This window comes from Meriones unguiculatus, chromosome 12, assembly GCF_030254825.1.
Source record: "Meriones unguiculatus strain TT.TT164.6M chromosome 12, Bangor_MerUng_6.1, whole genome shotgun sequence".
Taxonomy (NCBI): Eukaryota; Metazoa; Chordata; class Mammalia; order Rodentia; family Muridae; genus Meriones; species Meriones unguiculatus.
In genome coordinates, this window is record NC_083360.1 from 18,592,651 (window position 1) to 18,616,452 (window position 23,802).

General features: G+C 37.3%; 1 pseudogene; it reads right to left on the minus strand.

The window, feature by feature from the left end:
- Window positions 1-1,763: 1,763 nt before the first annotated feature.
- On the minus strand, window positions 1,764-1,952 carry LOC132646722 (translation machinery-associated protein 7-like; annotated as a pseudogene).
- Window positions 1,953-23,802: the final 21,850 nt, after the last annotated feature.

Consider the following 23,802-nt stretch of genomic DNA (forward strand, 5'->3'; position numbering starts at 1 on the left):
CTCTATCTTGTTGGAGGGGTAAATTTTGGGTCAAAGTTTTTGTGGGCAGATTGATGTTCCCCTCTCTCCTCTAGAAGTTCTGGCTGGCTGGGAGGTGGCCTCTTTAGTCTCCATGACCATTGGTACTCGGAGTCTTAGCTAGAGTCAATCCCATATTCTCCCAGGGGTCTATCCTGTTGTGGGTCTCCACCGTGTCACAGAGATGCCTCAACCTCAGTTTCTCTTCTCTCTCCAAGCTCTCTGCTTCCAAGCTTCCTGCACCTGCTTTCCCCACATTTGATCCCCATCCTTATTTCCCACCTCACTTCCTCTCCTACCCTGTCTCCTGTTTTCATTCACTTCCACTGTTTATACTATTTCCCCTTCTGGGTGTATACCCAAAACATGTTCCACCACGCAAGGACGTTTGCTCAACTATGTTCATCCCAGTTGTATTCGCAAAAGCCAGAAACTGGAAACAACCAAAACGACCCTTAACTAAAGAATGCAAAAGAAAATATGGTGCGTTTACACAATGGAATACTACTCAGTTATTAAAAACAAGGAAATCATGCAATTTGCAAGCAAATGGATGGAACTAGAAAATATCATCCTGAGTGTGGTAACCCAGACCCAGAAAGACACACTTTCTTGGTAGATATTAACCATATAGTACAGAATAACCATAAGACAATTCATAGATCCAAAGCAGCTGAGTAAAAAGGGAGCCCAAGGCAGAAATCCTTGGGCCTTCACTCAGAATGCTCAACTTTCTAAGTAACTGGTACATGCTCTCCTAAATGGCTGTAGCATCTCCCATTCTTGCTAGTATCCTTTGAGATGTAAGGTGTTCTCCATCCTCAGCTTTACTTAATATCATTAGATTTTGGTTTTAACTATGCCGAGAGGGAAGACTTCTTTTATTTTTATGTCAATTTCCCATCAGTTAAGTTTAATCACAGACTATAACTGAATTAGGATACTGGCTGTAAATTCTACAGATTGATAAACCTCATTTTTTTTTGTTCTTTTAAAGCTTTTAACAGATTCTTTGTATTTCCTTTGTAGACAATCTTGTCACAAAATCAATTTTATTTTTTTCTAGGATATGTCCTCCATTTTCTTGCCTTGCTTCATTATAGTGGCCAAGACTTAAAGGGGGATTGTAAACTCAGTCTAAATGTGTAAATTTGAGCAGCCTCCCTTAAGAATCTCCAGGGCAGTCTGGTGCCTGTTATGTCTCTGCCTACAACTACAGTTTGAATCTAAGGGTGCATGCATAGACAGATTTCCAGCCCCCCTCATTTCTTCTGTTGGACATGGCTGTAAAGGTAGATCTTTGGATGGAATCTGTTTTGTGAACTTAGATGAGAATTCCAATAATTTCCTAGACTGTTTTCTGTTCCTTCCTACTTGCTTGGAGGAATGAACTGCCATAGACAGTGACAGGGTGTTTTTGTTGTTGTTGTTGTTTTGTTTGTTTGTTTGATAGCCTTTTAAATGGGCTGGTTTAATTCAACAACAGAATTCCAGGTACAACAAAGATGAAACAGCAGGCTCTGACCTGGGTTTTCTTTACATTCAGCGCTGAGGTAGAAATTGCTGAACACTAGAGACAATGAGCCACTGTATTTGTTTTACCACGAAAGTTCATTACAATGTACAATAGGATCCAGGATAACACTTCATTCTAGCAGTAGGTGGCATAGATGCTATGGCAGGGGATCCAGATGTTTAAATAGGAATGGAAGAGGGTCACCATCACCTCAGATATGAGGAATAGCTTACTTTTTGCCAGATTTCGTAATTCCTCCTGTGGCCAAGGGACCCTTCCCCACGGCCTTGGCTTTTAGCTCCTAGAGTTTCTTCTGCTCCTCTTTCTGTTTCTGCTTGAAAACCTTATCTTCCTCATCCATCTCCTTGGCCTGCTTCTTGGGCTGTTTCAGGGGCTTCTTTTTGCCACAGCTGGACATGGTGCTGACAGCCCCTTCACCAGTCCCGAAAGGGTGGTTTTTATTATTTAATATTTTATTCTATTTACTTCACATCATCTTTCTGGTTTTTTTAGATTCCATATATAAAAGATAAGATTCAGGGCAAATCTCTATGTGTGTAATCTCATTTAATGTGATCTCCTCTATTTGCATCCTTTTTCTAAGAATGATAGTAGCTCATTTTTCTTTAAAGCTGAATAATACTTTGTTGTATGCATATAGCATATTTTCTTTGTCCATTCATCTACAACAGGCACTAAGGGTAATTACACATTATGGCTATTGTGAATGGTGTCACAGTAAACACAAGGCCACACACGCTTCACTTGTATGGTAGCTGCACTTCCTGATATATGCCCAAGAATGGGATAACTGAGCCACACAATAGCTCTATGTTTAATGCCACAAGGAGTCTCCACACTATCTATCACGCCTGTGCTAATTTGCATTCCTACCAGGAGTGCATTAGAATGCCTTTATCCACATTCTCATCAACATTTAGGTTGCGATAAAGCCAATGTAATACCAAATCTCATTGTGGCTCTAACTGGCAATTCCCTGGTGGCAAATAAATAAATACAAAAGCAAAAACAAACAAACAAACAAACAAGCCACTACCCTTTTTCTTCTTGTAAGTAATAGCATTTCAGATAATTTTCATATTTTTTGACTGTTCAAATTTTTCTCTCTATCCTTTTAATATAGTATATTACATAAGTAGTCTAGAGAAATCTCCTATAGTTTGTCTTGACCTGAAATATTGATGTTGTTTCCTTCTTCAAATCATAGGTCTATGATTTGAAAGTCCCAATAGCAAATTCAAACACACACACACACACACAGAGAGAGAGAGAGAGAGAGAGATTTTAAATATTGTTTTAAATATCTCAGTCATTTACAGTCTGACTTATGTGTCTCATGAAATTGGACCCAACATCTGTAAACCATCAACCATGACAAGCCCTGAACAATACAAATCTCCAACATGCCGGTACCCTTCAGAACCTCCTGGTTTGGAGGATTTTTACCTTGCTGAGGAGTGGCATCAGCCATGTATGCTGTTCCTGTGGCTCCTCCTCTCCCCCTGCCTCTCTATGAATCTCCAGGGACAGTCCATTCTGTGTTGTGCCACCAAGCTGCTGTCTCTGGAACATTTCTTAGTAGGACAGCTGTTCTCTGACAGGAAACCTTTCCCTGTGTCCCTCGAAGTTTGTATATTGTTGTCTCTTATAATCCTGTCTTTCAAATCCCTGGACTCCTCATACTCTCTTATTCTAATCACCAGGATTTACAGTGGAAAGTACTATAATGGTCTCCCGAAGCACGACACAACCAAGCCTTTCTCTAGATAAGAGCTAAACTGCCTTTCTTAATGCTGACTACTTTCTTCTTGGGAATCTCCCTCACCACCTGCTAAAATAGAGCCTTCTGTCACTGCACTGTCTTGTTCCACTCCTACTTTGCCGGTTACCTGTAAATCCTGACTTCTTTCTTTTGCAAGAACGTATCAGAGTATTCTCACTTCAGAAACTCTCCATTGTGTGAAGGGCTTCTGCTCGGATCTTTCCAGTGCTGCCTTCTTGTTAATTGGGTTTGAGATTCACATCGCCTCCCTAGACAATTTTATAATAATTGTTTTATCTTTCAACACTTAGAGAACTTCATTATCATTCTTCATTCCGTCAGACACAGCCCTAGTTTACTTTATTCTATACTAGAACCAAGTATCTAGCACGAGAAGAAATGTAAATATTTGCTACATAAGGGAGATAATGTAACATGGGGCCAAATCCAGATGAGTCTGATACTAGACTCTGGACACTCAGATCATGGAAAGTAATTCAATCTCATTCCTTCATTTTAGCCCCTAGTTTAATTATATAAACAATATTTAGTTTCTAGAACTCTGAGTTTATACATTTGATCTCTGTGCTAATGCGATTTTTCCTTTCCAAATAGCTCACCCGTACTTCTTTGTTCAAATCACACTGAAAACTGCTCAAAACACTCTAATTTCACTTTCATAATGGCCCTCATAACATATTGTAATTTTCTGCTCTCTTGCTGATCTCCTCCATCAGACATTGAACTTCTTGAAGCAAAGAACATATTTGTCCTCTCTCGAGTATCTGTTATGAGGGTTACACTTTGGTACTTGAACTATCCTTCCTAACTGTTGAATAAATACATTTTGCTTTTGACCAAGTATAATTGTTCTTTAAAATATTCATTAATTTTCATGCTCTCTGATTTATAAAGAAAAATCAAAAAAATCAGAGTGAGAGCTCAGATGGTCTTAAGAAAATGTTTTGGAATAAGTAGAAGCATTAACCATGAAAATATATAACTGAGACAGGAGATAATATATCTGTTCAAACATCTGAAACTGTCATGTTAAGTTTGTTGACAATCACAGTGATGTGGAGAAATATAAGGGTATCAGAAGGGACAAATAAGGGGGGTCATTCATGTAATGTACGAAAACTGAATAGTTACAACTATCCTACGTTTTTTAATAACTAGCTAGGGTTGGGGGTGCAGATTAAGCATCTGTATGAGATGTGAGTCAGTCTCCTACAGCTGAAGCAAAAGTAGAATATAAAGAGAGGAAAGATTTGTTTTGACCCCTTGTTTTAGGGATTTTATTCCATGATTAACTGGCTCATTGCTGTGGGTTTGTGGTAACACAGCGCACTGTGGTGGGATTCTTTGCTGGAGGAGGGTCTCAAAGCAACCAGAAGATAGAAAGGTAGATAAAGGAACCAGCAACTCATGATCTCCCAAAGGCAGTTTTGCAATGACCTGAAAACTTCCACTAGTTCCAGGTCTCTGTACACTTCACTGCAGATGTCTCCATTACTTCTCTACCGCAATCATTTGAATACCTTTCAAAGCCGAGATCCAGGCCAACAATGCATCCTATTATAGAATATTCCAAATTAAGTGGCACTAAAGCCATCTACCAAACTAAAATTTTGAAGAAACAAGCAAACAAAAAACATTCCCAGATGAAGATAACAGATAGATGCAACCTTCAAGTTATAGCAAATTGGTTTGACTCAATTGGGTATTTCACCCTAAATCTTGATAGCACTCCATCCTTGCATTATCATTGATATCCACAATCTCATAACACGATATTCATGTCGATTGTATAATTTTAGTGTTAGAAAACCCTGAGGTTACTCTATTTTTCAATAGCAAATTTATCTTCTAATGCATTTCAATTGCAAATATTTCATCTCAGTGGTGCCTTGGTAATAAGCCAATCACTAGGAATTTTCTAGGGAATTCAGTGTCACTGGCCCCACCTGAAATGCTAGAATGGCAGTCAAAACTGAGGTCCAATTGATGGGTGTTTCTTTTAAGACTCTTCAGCGATTGTCTATAGCGACTTGTGTATATTGGTTGGCCACAGGGAATTAACTCTCCAGTAGCCAGAGCACACAGTTATCCTGAGAATCAGTTAATCTTCACTCTTTTTAGATAGCAACAGAAGTTTAGTCTTTTTCTAAACTTTTTATTCTTGGAAATGAGGATTACTTCTCATTTCCAAGAATAAAAAACCAACTGGATAGGAAAATGGGATAAATAGCAACCGTTGCTTATAGATTAGCATGGCCAACATTTTTCTACGTTATAGGTACAAAGAAAGTAGAATTAAACAAATAAAACCTGACATACATAAGACCAATCAAATTTAAAATAGTTGAGCTAACAAATGTAACTCTCAAGACATCACTTCATGCATGTCACTGGTTTGTTTATGATAGGGTCAAGAATGTATAACCTTACAATAAAGAAGTAAAGTTATGCAAAATCAATCAGTAACATTTTGGTCAAGAGAACAAGAGGATGTGGTACTAAACTTTGTGGAAAGCAGAGTTTACAGCAGTTAGACCATCAGTTGCCTTTTGTGACCTTTTTCTGTTTCATTCTTTACCACATATGTATACAAATTATATATACACATATGGTATGTCTGCTATACGTGCATAATATACATACATACATGCATGTGAGTTGTATATTTAATAAAAGCTAACTCACATTTTTTTTCCTTCAAATCCAAATTTAGTTTCTGTAGTATTCATCCATCCAGAAGTACATATGACTGAAACAAATTATCTCAAGCCTTTTTGCTACACAAAACAGGTCAGGTGAGTGTGTCACTACACTTTGTTGATCTTAGCAGACACTATCCTCACACCCTCAACTTGGTCGCCAAAGTCACTCTGTGAGGATTGCAGAGCATCTTTGCCCTGGTTTATTCTTCTCGGGATACAGAATGAAGCTCTTTCAGCTTTCTGTGTGCCAGATCCAACTGATGACATCTGAGGTGGCTGCAGCCCACAGTGATGAGGATCGCAGAGGATGATGGGCTCGTTAAGCACATCTCATTTTAGACAAACCGCAAGTGGCATTTTGTTTATATGGTTCATTTCGCCAACAAATTAGATTTCAAATTGATTGCTTTCCAAAATGGCTTTGTTCATCAATTCTGAGACCAGGAAATTACAATCAGAATCCTAGTAATTAATGGTCTCCTATATTAAAAATGTTTTTTAAACAGCAGTACAATGATGAACTCGAGTAGAATGTAAAATGTTCTCTTGACTTTTAGCTTCTCTCAAGCGCTTCATGGTTTGGGGATGAAATAAAGGTTTTTCTACACACTCACTGTGAAAATAAGACCTGACAGTTCATAACAGAGCAAGCTAGCACTTCTAAGTCATAGACTAACCCAAGGCCAGGCAGAAAATAAGCAAAAGTTTTACTCTGGGCCAGAAGATACCTGGTACTGGCTTATGAGTTTAAAACATTTAAACTATTTAGCTAAAAAAGAAACAAATAAAAAAAGAAATTGAAAGCTCTATTACATGCCATTTTATTTTTCATTCATACACAAGATATTTAATCTTGTAAAGTTACAATCCATTCTTTGATTTCATCTCTGAAAGAAAAAGGACTTACACTGCCTCTTTAAATCAATTTGGAAATTATAAAAGAGTAAAAAAAAACACGGTGTTTAATTAACTTTTATTTGGTTAATGTTTTCAATTGTAGCTTTTTCCTGCCACTAGTATCAGAATCCTTCCAACTTCTTTTAAGATTATCATTGCATTTGAAACCTACCTGTACTGTAATTACCCTGATGAGGGTTTCTTTTTTTTCACAGTTGTGTGTTATAAAATAAACCATTAATGCAGATTATGATATAAATCAAATGCATAGCTTAATTATTAATGACATGACTCAGGAAGGAATAACCTTTTGTCCTCATCTGAAAGGATTCCATCATCAGCCACATCCTCATATCCTTTTCCTCTCCTAAGTAATTGTTGTCCTGACTTACCCAATAAATACTTCACTCTGATTTTTTTTCTTCTGTAAAGCAAAGGACACTATCAACAGAACAAAATAATAGCCTACAGAATGGGAAAAGATCTTCACCAACTCTACATCTGACAGAGGGCTAATATCCAGAATATATAAAGAAGTGAATAATTAAACACCAACAAAGCAAGTAATCCAATTAAAAAATAGGATACGAGAATTCTCAACAGAGGAATATTGTCAGAGAAACACTTAAAGAAATTCTCAATGTTTTTGGTCATCCAGGAAATGCAAATCAAAATGACCCTGAGATTTCACCTCACACCCATCAGAATGGCTAAGATCAAAAATTCAAGGGATGATGCATGCTGGAGAGATTGTGGAGAAAGGGGAACCCTCCTCCATTGCTGGTGAGAATGTAAACTTGTACAACCACTTTGGAAATTCTTCTGGTGCTTTCTCAGAAAATTAGGAATAGTGTTACCTCAAGGTCCAGCTATACCACTCCTAGGCATATACCCAAAAGATGCTCAAGTACACAACAAGGACATTTGCTCAACCATGTTCATAGCAACTTTATTTGTAATAGCCAGAATCTGGAAACAATGTAGATGTTCCTCAACGGAAGAAGAATGTAGAAAGTGTGGTACATTTACAGAATGGAATCATGAAATTTTCAGGTGAAAGGTGGTAACCAGAAAAGATCATCCTGAGTGAGGTAACCCAGAAGCAAAAAGACACATAAGATATATACTCACTTATAAGTGGATATTGGCCATATAATATAGGATAAACATACACAAATCTGTAGTCCTAAAGAAGCTAAACAACAAGAAGGATCCTAGGGAAGATGCTTAATCCTCATTCAGAAGGGCAAACAGGATAAACATCAGAAGTAGGAGAAGACAAGGAACAGGACAGGAGCTTTCAACAGAGGACCTCTGAAAGACTTTGCCCACCAGGGTATTGAAGGAGACACTAAGACTCATAGCCAAACTTTGGACAGAGTACAGGAAACCTTATGGAAGAGGGTAAGATAGAAAGGCCTGGAGGGTACAAGAGCTACACAGGGAGAACAACAAAGCCAAAACACCTGGGCCCAGGGGGGCCTGCAGAGACAGATACTCCAATCAAGGCATGGAGAGGACCTACACCCCCTATTCAGAGGAAGCCCATAAGCTGCTCAGTTTCCAACTGGGTTCCCTAGTAAGGGTTGCAGTGACTGTCTCTGACATGAACTCAGTGGCCAGCTCTTTGATCACCTCCCGGGGAGGGGGGGAGAGGGGACAGCCTTGCCAGGCCACAGAAGAAGATGATGCAGCCAGGCTTGATGAGACCTGATAGGTTAGGGTCAGATGGAAGGGGAGGAGGACCACCCCTATCAGATGACTAGGGAAAGGACATAGGGGAAAAAGAGGAAGGGTGGGTAGGACTGGGAGGAGAGGAGGGAGGGGCCTGCAGTAGGGATACAAAGGGAATAAATTGTAATAAATACATAAATTAATTAAATTACATTTTATTAAAAAAACAGTCAAGTTTCCCAAACGAGTATTCTTAAATTGCATTTAGTATCTCTCTGGGAATTGGAAGAGTTATTTCACTTTTCCAAGTTCTAATGGAGAAGCACAGATTAGTAAGCTCCAAGAAGTGTTTGTCTGTGGACCATTCAGCTCAGTGGACATAATCTTGCCTTCAGACAGGGGTGAGAAGATGATGGAGAAAATCCTGTCCTTCTAGATAGTTAAAAAATCCCAACTGAGAAACCAAAGATTTCATTCTTACACATTTTAGTGGCATACTCTAGAACCTGCATACTCCTAAACAAAAGCTCTGCTCTTAGCTCTGGGCTGATAAATGGTTTGAGAGTTGATAAGCTGCTTTAAAATTTAAGACATTTATTCTTTAAAAAAGAATATTAAATGGTGTATTAATTTAAATTCTTCTCTACCTTGTAAAGATGGTGAAATCAACCTCAAATATAAAGTTGATTTTCTCAGTTCTAATCACAGAAACTCAAACCTCCGGATCTTAACTGTAACCTCTTACTCCATTGACTTCTTGACCTCAAAGCTTGTGGTGGCTTCACCTGCTTACCACATAAAGTCTAATAGTCTTTACAGATCTCCTTAGTTAGCAGTTAGTCCTCTGATACTGTCCAAGGTTTAGATGATGTTCTCTTCCAACTAATTTAAATTCAGGAAGGGAAAAGTGTTCTGGCAGGATCCTTTCTGTTTCATGTTCTAGAGAGAGATTATTTTGTATCTAAGTAGTGAGCAAAAGGCTACAAACCAGAGCATACTGGTGTTCTGTGAAGGCATGGGATTTGGGGTTTTACCAAGCAGAGGTGGCAGAACCGAAGTTTAGAGAGACTATCCAACATTAACCCAAGAAAGACTGGGAGTCAATGGAGAGACAGGTAGTCAATACCATAAAGATATTTATGGAGACAGATGGGGTGACTCAGACAGAGACCAATGATGTTTGGCCATATGGAGTATCATGAACCTTCTTTTCCCCTCCCCCATTTATAGTTTTGAAAGCATGAGTGTTTTGCTTACGTTATCTATGGACAAGAGCTTGAAGAAGATATTAAAGAAATTCTTTTATGCTTTTCACTGCTTAAAATCTTCCTTCCCCTCTGATTTTGTACAAATTGAATATATGTGTGACATCTGTCATTCATGAGTGCCTACCACATAACCAGCATTGTAAACTTTGCTCTGCCATTTGATTCTCAAAATGGCAGAGGGTATCTTTGTTAACCCAATTTTTCAATGCGACTAACTTGTTCACGCAAGACTCTTACTATTAGAAGTGACAGAATAGGGACAGGAACTCAAGCAACTTAAGTCCACAGCCTGTGCTCTCAGTTCTTGCAATCACTTTGCTCTTTGTGTCATTCGTGCCATGTCAAACAGCTATCCCTCTGTTTTACTGCTTTTTATAATCTCAGTTATGACAAATTTATATTTTTCTTTGTTTATCTTCTACATTTGTTTTCCATTGGTTACTGTGGCAAATTGTGAAGTAGGATTATATTAGTAGCATGATTTTAAACTTAAAGGTTATCTCTTTCCTCTTATCAAATGAAACCTGGTACCATGTGACAATAAATAGAATATATAAAAGCTCAATTTCTGACTGGAGAAGGAATCTCAGTGCTGCTTTTATTTGTATTTCCCCAATGGCTACAGATGTTTGATATTTTTACATGTTTATTATCCATGTGAATTCTTTGTCTATTAGTTTATTTAGCTTATTTGGATTGGGCTGTTTGGCTTTTTGACACTTTATTTTTTAAGTTTTTAAATACATTCTAAATAGTAACTGTGTCAATTGGAGAGCCACCAGACATGTTCTCCCATTATGTATGCTGTCTCTTCACTCTACCTGATGTTTCCTGTGCTGCAAAGATCACAGTAAATAAAGAAAGCCAGACTGAGAAAGAACTAATACACATTGTACCTCACTTGTGAATGCTAAATACTATCAAGATACATAATGTATATATTTGCTTTCTAGAGAGACATAAAAAAGAGAAGGAAAACTAGGAGAATAAAGAGGCAGGAGGGGGGAAAAGGAAGTGGGCTGACCAGTGTAATCAAGGTATAAGATGTTTTCCTATAAAAATGTCTTTTTAGGGTTATTTTATTTTACTCTTCATAATGTGGACGGTGTGTGAGTGTGTGTGTTGGGGAAGGTGTGTAAATATTGTGTTTGGAGAGGTTTAAGGTACAAGGCTCTTTGAAGCTGAGTTACAGACAGTAATGATTCACTGATGTGTGTTCTAGGAACTGAAATCAGGTCCTCTCCAGAAGCAGTATATCCTCTTAAATGCTGAGCCATCTCTCCAGCCATTACTTTATACAAAGAATACTTAGCCATAAAAAATTTCCAAAAGAAGTATAACATTTCTAACAAAGCTTTACAATTTGTCTCAAATCAAAGAGTCCTGTAAATGCTAACAAATTCAATTTAAGATGCTATCATAGCTCAGAATTTTACTGATTACATACTGCTTTCTACACTAAAGCTCATGCCAGTGGCCTTAAAATTCAGAAAATAATGTTTGATCATCTGATTAAGCAGTATGGATGAGTTTTAATACTATTCATTTAAAATTCTGGGCCAATAGTTTCTTCAAACTTCTAGAAACAATGCACATCAAAAAGCAAGAGATACTTTCCATCATGTTTATATTTGTGGAAAGTAGCATTTGTAACTCTGTAAAGACCCTGACTGACAATTGGAAATGTCTGAAAATGTCAAGAGGTGCGAAGTACGACTGTTTTGTGTGAAGCTGTGAATTCCCTAATGCTAGAGATTTGAGGCCGAGGCATCCAGGTGACAGCGCTCTGGAAATGTCATCAGTACACTGCATTCTTTGTACAGAGAAATGGACTATAGGCCTTTTTCCTCCCAGCTCTAAAGTTTATCATTTCATCAGTCTACACCAAAGGGCAGTTAATATCTTTGGATCATGACTATTAGATGTAACACTCACACACACACTCACACACGCACACATACATTTTAGATAACAGTACTTATATTGTTATGTTAAGACCTTTATTCACATTTTTGGAATGTTACTGATTTAAATTCCTATCTTCCTGGAAGTAGATAGCAATTCTTACTATAATTTACATTCAAATCGACAGTATTTTAATTTCTTGTTAGAAATAAGAATTTTCTAATAAATGATTTTTCATTTTACCAAATAGCATAAGCTCAAATATTTCCTTCATTGAGAAGCAAATTTTTCTTTTTCTTTTCTAAAATAATGCTTCCATTTGTATTCAAAGAAAACCATATTACAAGAGGAAAGAAAATGCTTATGACTTTGAATTGGTTTAATGTCCATTACAGTTCCCTCTATTGGGCTTTTAAAGATCTCATGAAACGAAATGCAAATTAAATTGTGTGAAGAAGAGACAAATGTCTCTTTCATTCATAATAAATTGATGCGAAGCCCTTACTGATAATCCAAATTCTACATCTGGACCTGGTGTTACCACATGGAAATCCATTATAGAAAATATACTATGCAGATTAAGAAGGCTAATGTAGCATGAAAACTATAATTTCTACCATGATTTAGAATTATACATTCTCATCTACATGAAGATTGCTCTGACAAGCATTGATATCAGCTACCTCAGATTTCTGGCATTTGACCCAAAATATAAGGAACAAATATTTATAAGAAATACATAGCAAGTTAAACCATGCCATAAGTCACATTATTTCCTAATTCCTTAAGAATAACACTTGGGTACATACCACCATTATCTTATCCAGCAGAGAGATAAAACATTAGCCAGCAATTTATGTTTGTAATACATATCAAACAGCTATCTCTCATGAAATTTTAAACAATAAATATTTGCCCCCCAAATGTTAGCCACAGTTTTAAATACTGACATTACTTTAACCACAGAAAACAGAAGCAGACAAAATTCATTTTTTAAACAGTTTATTTAACCTATCATATACAAAACATTTGGAAAAGTTGTTTATATTTGTTGATTCTGTGGCCTAATTCCTGCACGGGATCCAAGCGTTGTGAATGTCTACTCCAGTGCAGTTTTTCGGTTTGAATCAAGAGCTCTGGAACACTCTGCAACCCATGCTGGGCACACTTGCATCCCTGGGTTTCCTACTGGGTGTAGCCGGGGAGAGTGCCCAATCTTTCCATCCAGCTTATTCCGCTCATAGCTCACTGTCAGCATGCCCCCTACCTCCGTGCTGGCACCCCAGCAGAGAGGACACGGATGGCTCGGTCTGCTGTGATTATTTTTCACTGGTCACCAAACTGCACATGAAACAAAGGCGAGATTAATCTCTGCTATAGAATGTACTCAAAAATCAATAGCCATGTTGTTTTTGGATTACCTGTGAAATGAAGCCGTAACTCAACAGAAAGCCATATTTCTTTGCATTATATAGCAAGTTTTATTGGACTAGACAGTGAATATTCATTTTATACCTAGTAACTCAATTATGCACACTTTAAGAAATTCCCCCAGGAACCGCATTTCCTACACCTTGCATTTGGTTCCTAATTCATCAAATTGCTTCTCGACCCAACTTGTAGGAAAGTCTTCATTACCAAGTTTATATTATTGTTTTTGACAATCTACCTTCATGAATTTCCCAAGACTGCCATGATAAATTACCATCACATGATAGGTAAAAAAGTGACAATTTGTTTTTCTATTCTTCTAAAAGCCTGAAATCTGAAATCAAATTTTTGGCAGGGCCACACTGCCTCTGGAGGCAGCAGCGGAAATCCCATATCTTCCAGTTTAATATTGTATGCTGTTTAAAAGTTTGCTTTTAGTGATCAGAATGAAACGGATTTAGGTTCTAATTTCAGATTCACACTCTAGCTTTGCAGACTTAGACAAGAACCTCACCTTTCTGAACTTCAGTTTCTTCATTGTAAATCGAGTTTATAATTGTAGTCACTCACAGAGCTGCTAATGAGTACTAAATGAAGGAATTTTTATAGGCTAGTTGGAACAGAGGCTAGCTTCTCATGAGCAAGTTAAAACAATCACTCATGGTCTTTATTATTACACACATCATGTTTAGAGTTATTCTGTATGAAAAAAATAATAGGCTCTTTGGAACAATATCTGTAATTTGGTCTCTATTGCTGTCCTAATGCACAAATAAGTGCTTAATGTACCACAACTTGTATTAACTGAAACTCATGTCATTAAAATTGAATCAGAGCTATTTTTAGGATTCAATGTAAATAAGTTTTATGCAATATTAACACAAAATCATTAGTCTCTGCTCCCTGTAGAATAACTAGGCTGCATTCTAAAATCACCGAATCCTATAGATCCAATTAGTTACACAGTCTGCGCATAGCTGTCCCTGTTGTTACTGTATTGCCCTTGAAGACACTTCTCTAATTCTGTCTCCTGGGTGGATGTGTCAGAGTACCGTAGTCTTTACGACTCTACGAGCCTCTAAATTTCTTCCACTATATATTGCCAAGCACACAAAATTTAGCATATGGAGCTGTACTTTACTTTTTTTCATCTGAACATTTTCACTCCTAGAGAAAATTTGAAAACGTCATGTGGACCACTCTAGTCTATGTGAGTTCACCACTTGTTAAGATTTTTTTTTTTATATTTTAAGAGTTTTTTTTCCTGTTGAATACATATCATTATTTTATTACTTCTTGAGAGTAAGTTGGATATAGCATGATATTCATCCTTGAGCAGTACATGTGTTCTCAGAACAGGATAATCTTTTAGACTAATCAATGTGTTGTTATCAAATTCAAAATTCTAGCATTAAAAACATAATACTTTCTGGCATACAGTACTTATTCGCGTTTACCCGCCTCCCCACTAACGTCAAGATCCAGGACAGCATTGCCCACTACATTTGACTGCCCTGTACTCTTACTTCCTTTCCTTCTGGAAGCATTTCCAAGTGTTTCGTGATTCACAGGACACTTCACTCAACCTTAGCGTTTCTTCCCGAGTCAATTTCTGTATGGTGGAAGCTATCAAACAGTCTGCCTATTCACATATTATGGGTCACATGGTGTATATACTTTATAGTAATACTGTCAATAATCATATAAATATCACACAAGTAAGAGTATTGAATCTTTCTAATTTTAAGTTGTTCATCAAGTAGCAGTCAGTTCACTAAATTGTAAAGCCTAGGTTTTTATGTACGTGTCTTTTCACTGTATCATTCTGCCTCTGATCGACACTGATTTAAAATCATTTGGATGTGTGAGTGTGTATGTAAGTGTGTATAACAATTAGTGAAAGAGAGCAAAGAAGGATAGATGAAAGAATTTGGCAGGAAGGAAAGGAAGGGGGAAATAATACAATCACAATCTCACAAACAAAAGAAATACTTTTAAAAATTAAAATCCAAACAGAAGATTTTAGTCTGTATCCTTGTGCTTCTCCAAAAACTCCATCCAAGCAGGGGGATATGGTGCGTTTCCAGTCCACTGAAACAAACTAAATAAGTGAGACATTAAAGTAAGGTAGCAACAAAAACAACTGAATAGTTTCTTTATAATTAAACCAACTTGAATAGTCTGTTATTTACAGGTGAGCCAAAGAATGTTTGTGTTTAAAAACTTAGGCATTGCTTTCCAAATCTTAAAATCATACTGAACATTGATTTTCAACATCAGTATGTTAAAATGGACAGAGGCTTTACTTCCTATTCTGTATTTGTTCTTGGTTATTCCATTTATTAGACCTCGGGTTTCTCTCTGTTTGCTCATGCAGCTTTTGTTATCAATTATCACTTGTCATAAGGACTCCAGAGGAAGGCACCCACCTGCAAATTCACAGGTGGGCAGTACACAGGGTACTAGCCTCTGTTAGCTGTGCAAACCGACAGTAATAGAACCAAAGAATCCTGGATCTTAGCCTTTATACTTTCCTATAGCTGTTTCTTTTTACAGTTTAGAAAATTTCGAAGTCCTTTATTCCTTGAAGCAATATATAATTTTTAAATGAATTGTGGATATGCGTAGCCAAAACTATCACAGTGGCACATTTGGCATAGGTAAAATGACTTGACTTTGGGTTTTTAGTGAAGATGTACAAATTAAGGTGTCATACCTGTGTAACAGTCAAATTTCTTTGCAGATGTCTTGCTTTTTATTCTCACTCCCTTCCCCAAAAGAAAACTTTGAAAAATTCTGAGGAACTTTAGGGTAAAAAACAAAAAAATTAAAATCATTTGTCTAATAGTATAACCAACCTTGCTCTCTTTGTTAATGTTTACAGAAGGTAGTTTTTATGTTGTTAATTTCAATCTATTTCTACCCTTTTTTTTTTTACTATTAAGATCTTTTACTCAATTTTTAAATGTCTTTAAAATTTTTTTTAATTTATAACACTTTATTCACTTTGTATCCCAGCTGTAGCTCTCTCCCTAAACCCCTCCCAACCCCTCCCTTCCTCCCTCTTCTCCTCCCATATCCCTTCCCCAGTTCACTGATTGGGGAGGTTCTTCTTCCCTTCCAGATCCTAGCCTATCAGGTCTCATCAGGACTTCCTCTGTGGCCTGGCAAGGCTGCTCCCCCATTAGGGGGAGGTGATGAAATAGCCAGCCACTAAGTTCATGTTAGAGACAGTCCCTGTTCCCATTACTAGCTAACCCACTTGGAGACTGAGCTGCCATGGGCTACATCTGTGCAGGGTTCTAGATTGTCTCCATGCATGGTCCTTAGTTGGAGTATCAGTCTCAGAAAAGATCCCTGTGCCCTGATTTTTTGGTTCTGTTGGTCTCCTTGTGGAGCTCCTGTCCCCTCCAGATCTTTCTATCTCCCCCTTCCTTCATAAGATTCCCTGTACTCTGCCCAAAGTTTGGATATTCTTACATTTAAATTAAGTGTCTCATACATGGAATATAGCTGGGCTATGGTTTGCCCTTGCTTGTTTTTAAGTTTGTTGATTAGAGAATTTATTCAACCAATATTTAAATTATTATCAATAAGGAAAAACTTAGCTTTTTTCCATTGCTTTATCTATGTTCTGTGACTTTTCAGTCCATTTCCTGAATTAATGTTATCTCTCGTACTTTGTTGATTTCTAAAGCTAAATATTCTTTAGCAATTTTTGAGGTTACCATGGGAATATATTTATTTATGAATATAAATATACTATGTAGATATTTATTATAAACATCCTAAAGTTATGAGACTGTAATTTGAATTTATACCAAATCTGTGTCATTAACACATAAAATCTCTGTTCTTTTAACCTTTCTCTTTAAAAATATTTATTTGTTTTAGAATTCCCCCCGCCACTCCATTCTGCCTTATAGGAGAACCACTCAGGCTTCTCTCCTGGGTTCACAGTGTTATCCTTCATTAATTGTGCACATGCCTGGGCTTCTTAATCTGAGTCAGATTCCGTTTCCACCTTGGATCTGCAGCTTCTGTTGTTCTTGGGCATCTGTAAGCTGTGGTCTGAGTCATCATCCTTTTCCCATCTGGATCTGCAGCCTGCCTTCCAACATATGGGACTCTCTCCTGGGCCTCACCTGGAGTCAGACCAGGTCCCTTAGCAGCTTCCTCTGAAGCCACTGTGAGAAGTGTATCCCCCTGTTATTCCTCTCAGCCATATTTTAAAAGGTCAGAAAGAATAAATTCACGTGAACATAATCCCCAAACAGTCTAAGTTTAATGGAATTAAAAATATGTTTAATTTTTAAATACATTTTTTTTTCTTGAAAATACTGAGAATCTTAATTTTTTCTTTTTTCTTCTTTTTTAAGAAAGGGGAGATAGAAAGACCTGGAGGGGACAGGAGCTCCACAAGGAGACCAACAGAACCAAAAATCAGGGCACAGGGGTCTTTTCTGAGACTGATACTCCAACCAAGGACCATGCATGGAGATAACCTAGAACCCTTGCCCAGATGTAGCCCATGGCAGCTCAGTGTCCAAGTGGGTTCCCTAGTATTGTGTATGGGGACTGTCTCTGACATGAACTCAGTGGCTGGCTCTTTGATCACCTCCCCCGGGGGGGGGGGGGGTGAGGCTGTACTAGGCCACAGAGGAAGATATTGCAGCCAGTCCTGATGAGACCTAATAGACTAGGATCAGATGGAAGAAGAGGAGGACCTCCCTTATCAGTGGACTGAGGGAGGAGCATGGGAGCAGAAGGAGGAAAGGTAGGATTGGGAGGGGATGAGTGAGGAAGCTATAGCTGGGATTCAAAGTGAATAAATTGTAATAATCAAAAATAAAACAAATACTGATGAATATATTATGAAAAGGCAAATTTATTGTTATAGATTTATTTTTACCAAGACTGATTATAGGTAAAAAAAACTTAATTAGGAGAAAAAAGTGAATAAATATATTATTTCTTCTACTTAAAATATATGCTTAAACTTTATGTGAAATAAAATACTGGAAAAGTGGTTCCAACAGAAAATGGATTTACACATGAAGTTTGTCTTTGCTTTTTAATTATTGTGTGAACAGAAGTATTTTCAACCTCTTGAACCTTGTTTTCCTCTCAAAGCAATTTGTCCTCAAATTATGCACATTTGATCTACTTTGACAACAATTCTGAGACAGAGAGCAATGCATAAGGAGCAGAATCCTCTTCCTCATGGTGCCAAGGGAAGCCCGAGAGGGAGGTCACAGACAGTGGGGAGGGCTGCTCTCTGCTTCCAAGACAACACTTTGCTTCTGGGTCCTCTGGTGAAGGGAAGCACTGTGTCTTCTCATGGCAAAAGGGATGGGGAGAAAAAAAAAGTCATTGAGTGCTCTATGAAGCTTCTTTTATAAAGGCCTAAATTCCATTCACCATAGAAGAGCCCCTGGAATTTAATCACCTCCTTAAAACCCCATGTTGTAATCCTATTATATTGGAATTTTTAACATGGTTTACAGTAATTCAAACATTTAAACTGTAGAGGCATTGCCATCATCCCAACTTCATGGTGTTGTTTTGAGAACTAAGCTAGGTATAGGAGTTAAAGAACACTTCAGCAGATTGAATATTGGTCTCATTTCTCATGCCTTTTTTCACCCATCTACATCTTTACCACGTCGTCAGTGTCAGTACGGCATGTAGCCTTTAGGCTTAGCTGTCACTGGCTCTAGAAAAGTGACATGAGCAAACGTGCTACCATTCATATCTGAATGAGCTCTCCTGAGACCTTACTTGTCTAGTTTGTTCTCTTGTACCATTGCCTTGTGATAAAAATTTCGACTAACTAGACAAAGAAACTTAAGAGAACCCTTAAAGCAGAGGTGCTACTGCCCACCACTAATTTGAAATTTAAAGCTTAGCTACCAAACAGAACCCAGCTAGGATAACAGACCCATGGTAACAAATGTCTGTGTTAAGTCACTTGGTGTCAGAATATTTCTAAGCTACATTACACCAAGAGTTAAATAATATAGTGCGGGGCTGGAGAGATGGCTCAGAGGTTAAGAGCACTGGCTGTTCTTCCACAGGACCTGAGTTCAATTCCCAACAACCACATGGTGGCTTTCAACCATCTGTAATGGAATATGATTCCTTCTTCTGCCATGCATGAAAACAGTGTTCAAATACATAAAATAAATAAGTCTTTGAAAAAAACTTTAAAAAATAATAATATAGTGCCTAATACTGTGAAAGATACATAATAACAATTTGACAAATATGAATTCCCTAAGAATGTAATAAGAAATCATTTGACATTTCAATTTATTCATGCTTTGTTAAACACCGGAGAGAAATATGTATTTTTATTCTACTGACATGCCTGTGGAATAAAGTATTAGAGAAAAATCATAGATGACAAGTTTAAGGCCTTTGGTCTAATCGTCAATACCAGTTTCCTTCTATGAACTTTTGACATTCTGCTCTCACTACTTCATCAGTTACACAGCATGATAATAGCATGGACATAGTATAGCATGACGTTCTTCTCAACACCAGACATTTTACTTCATAAAAGTTACACAGCATGATAATAGCATGGACATAGTATAGCATGACGTTCTTCTCAACACCAGACACCACAACCCCCCTAGAATGGTGCTGTACAGTTTCAGGGACAATGCTTTACATACACTATGAATTACTTCAGCCAGTGAGCACCATTGTATTTATTTCCCACCCAAGTGGAACATGAACTCTAAGTGCTAGACGATAAGACCATGTCGCACTAAAACATCCTAGCACAACTCAGTATCTTTAAAAATAAAGCTTACGACTCAAGGGCCTGATACACGACTACACGGAATGCTCTATTGCTTATAATTCAGTTTTCTTCCTTCTCCCGAGACATGAACAGAAAGAAACATGCTCAGCTTCGAACTCCCTCAGGGGACAGGAAAGACCAATATTTTGTGCATCCTGATGAGAAGCACGCTAGAATTTAGAACCTGGAAATGCCTTGTATGGGTATCCCTACTTCCAATCTGACATGAAAGTCATTGTTCTCGCCTTGGAAGTTTTGGTGTAGCAGTCAAATACACATACTTCAAAAGGTACAAATCTGCTTACGAGGAAACTCTTTAGGAAGTATTTATTAAAGCTGCATTTGTTCTGCTAATTTATTATCAGAAAACCCAAGCCAAAACAACAGAGCTAAAAGATTTAAAACTTCTATGACAAATTTGCAGTAAAAATGTCTTTGCCTAATTTGATTCAGACTTTCTTCTGAAAATTAAGAATTTATTTACATTTCAATACATTATCTTTATTAGGTTGAACCATACAACTGCTGAACCTTTGTGAATGATTAAATGAATTTTCAATTTCCATTCAAATATTGGAACAACTGAAATAGGAATTTATGAGTCATCCATTCCAAACTTTTTCTTATTCCTTTTTGTTCCTATATCATGAGGTAGCAAACAATCTCTCTCCTTTTTTTTTTTTTTTGCAAACTTTACACAAACCATCATTAATACAGAGGAGTTTGATAGTAATCATGAATTGAAAAAATAAACATAGTACTAAGTATATACCATGTATTATACAAGAAATTTGAGTGGTAATGAAAACGTGTTTTGATATAGTGAGACATAGTTGAGTAGTTCAGGAAAGGCTGCCATGTAGAAGTCATGCTGGAGTTAATGTGTAGAACTTAGGGATTTGGAAGAAAGGCAGTTTTCAGATGATGTAAAGAGCACATAAAATATAAGCAGTCCATTCAAGTAACAGAATGGAGCAATCAAGAGCAGTTAGAACAGAATGATAGGGAGAAGTGTCATGAAAATAAATGGGAAAGGCTCTAACAAAGGTCTCCGGGTTGAGAAGCTCCAAATTCATGTGGCCCTATGTATAGACTATGTGATTATTTGACTTTCCCACTACACCCTGTGTCCTGTAACTCTGAGAATTCTATCAAGAGATTTCTTGTCTCTTCTCTTTCAGATATGCTCAGCCAATGGAGGGAACTGTCAGTAATCTGGATGATGAGAAGAGAGCAAGAGAAAACTGTATTCCTTTACCTCTTTCCCCTGCTGGACACTGGGTATTAGGTGAAGTTCTCACCTCACTCCCCTCTCCCTCCTCATCTCTCTTTTCCTCCTTCTCTGTTTCATTTCCAACAATGTTCCCTCATTAGCATATTTAACTCATGGAGGTAATAACTTCCTGCTGTTGCTAGCCTCAGGGTGCTTTATAATTCTTTGCTGCTTTCCTTTAACCCAATTCAGTTTTTTTTTTTCTAGTCTTTTTTGACTAGTCTTTTTTATTAAACTCTTATTAATTATTCTTTTGAGTGTGCCATCTGTTTTTGGTCAGGCTCCTGCATGGTGCAGCATTATAGACTATATTATTAAAATTAGCATCCCACCTTTAAAAAAATGAAAGGTATTCTTAAGAGTGTATGTGTTTATTTGCAAATATGTGTATTTATACATTTGAAAATAAAAAGCATGTTACAATTCAGGATTGCATCATCAATTTAGATGTAAAATATAAATTATATTAGAAGTGGTGAAAATGGATGGAGATTTGATATCGTAATAAGCAAGATGTGAAATTACCTTGCATGGGAAAATAATGATGAAAGTTCAGCATTGCTGAATTGACGATGGGGTAAAAGTCTTCAAGGGTGGACTCCAACATTTGCTTATATAATCAGTGGAAAGAAGATCCTTGACTGAGGTGAATTACCCGGCAAAGTTCCAGTTTTGAAAATGTCAGCTGGGCTTTGGCTTTGGACATGTTGAAGCTGAGAAGCCTTGAGATGATGTCCATGTGGAGATAGGACACAGACAATTGGCTAAATGCTCTGAAAGTGTTGGTAGAGGTCAGAATTCCAGCACATGGATTGGAGGCACTTGAGACATATGGCAATGATCAGTACTCCTATGCAAGGTTTCCTACAGGGTGAGAATGTGGCCCACACCCAAGCCTGAAGAGCTCTAACATTTGGCCAGTTCAAGGAAAATAAACCAGAGAATATAGGGAAAGGAATGCAGAGGCTCAGGGGGAGGACATGTGTGATGGCAAGAAGTGTGGTGTGGAAGACAGGGTCAGAGTTCATAAAACAGGAGGTCATACAAAGCCTCTGGTTTACTAAAATACATGAACAAATATTTCCCACAGTTGCATCATTTTCCTTTGCTTTCTAGATAATAAATATTGCATGTTTAAAAAAATGGTGTCTTCTGTGTTTGACAGCAATTTGCCATCTGTAGGCTTCCTTTGGTCATATGGACCCCTTTTGGTTTCTGCTTCATCTTCATAGTTCTTACTTAACTATGCTGCATGGTTCAGGGTTACCTCCTCTGACTTCTTTATTATTGCCTGCTCCAAGCAGAACAGATAAGCTAGATAGACAACTAAGAATTTTTGTCTCACAAACTTTTTCATCTTAATAGAAGAAAAGACAAAACAAAGGTTTCTTTTTTTATTTTATTTATTTATTTTATTTTATTTTTAGATATGTTACCATTTATTCACCAATCGAACATTTCAATTTCCTTCACATTTGGGTAACTGTGACAAAAGATACGCACCCATGTGAAGATTTTTGGATGGACAAAATGACTAAGCCTCTTTGGATAAATAGAAAGGAGTGTTATTAAAATTTACAATCAGATTGCTGATTTCCAAATTCCCTGTGGTTCCCCACACAGAGGAAGCAGTGTAACCACTCAATGATATGCCTTTCCTGATCTCCACATCAAAAACTAGATGTAGCACAAAGAAAGATTCATTAAACACACATTTTAAAGCTCAAAATTAAAAATTCATAAATTCAAGAATTTTAATCAGCAGTCTAGGATTTTTAAATGTGTATGCCTATCATTCTTTGCATATTGTTATATTTTTTTTTCCTAAACTCACTGAAACCATTCTCATACTTAGCAATGTGGACTATTCCACGGTCCTCTTGACTATGGCTCCTGGTAACAAAGGAAATGTTTTCAACTCTCACTTCCCCAGGGTGGTTACACTATTCATTTGCTGAAAAAAGCACAAAAGACAATCTGGAGACTTCAGTCACCCAACATATTCAAATAGCTTGTTTGTGTGTCTGTTTTAGTGATTCAGCTAAAGAGTTTCTGTAGCAGCTGATTCTGTCATACTAGAGAGGTGACTACCACATTAGAAGACTCCTCTGACATGTAGAAATAATGGACATGGCTTCAAAACAATGAGTCGTGTGTTAAAGGCCAATTAAACTCATTAATTTTATCTTGTTGGCCATGTGAGAATATGTTCTCCATAGCATTGTAGTAGTTACAGGGAGGCCACCTCACTGACCAAAGGATAATGATGTACCCAAGGAAGAGTGTATACACACATACACTCTAGCTCATGCACACACACACACACACACATACACACACCAAAACAACAACAACAACAACAAACATACACTAAAAACAGGCTGTGATGAAAAAAGATTTGATAAATTAAATAAAATTAAAACAAGTAAAATCATGACATGACAAAGCCAAATTGATATAAATCATTGATGTACCCCAAGTTACTGAAAGAATGCCCCAGGAT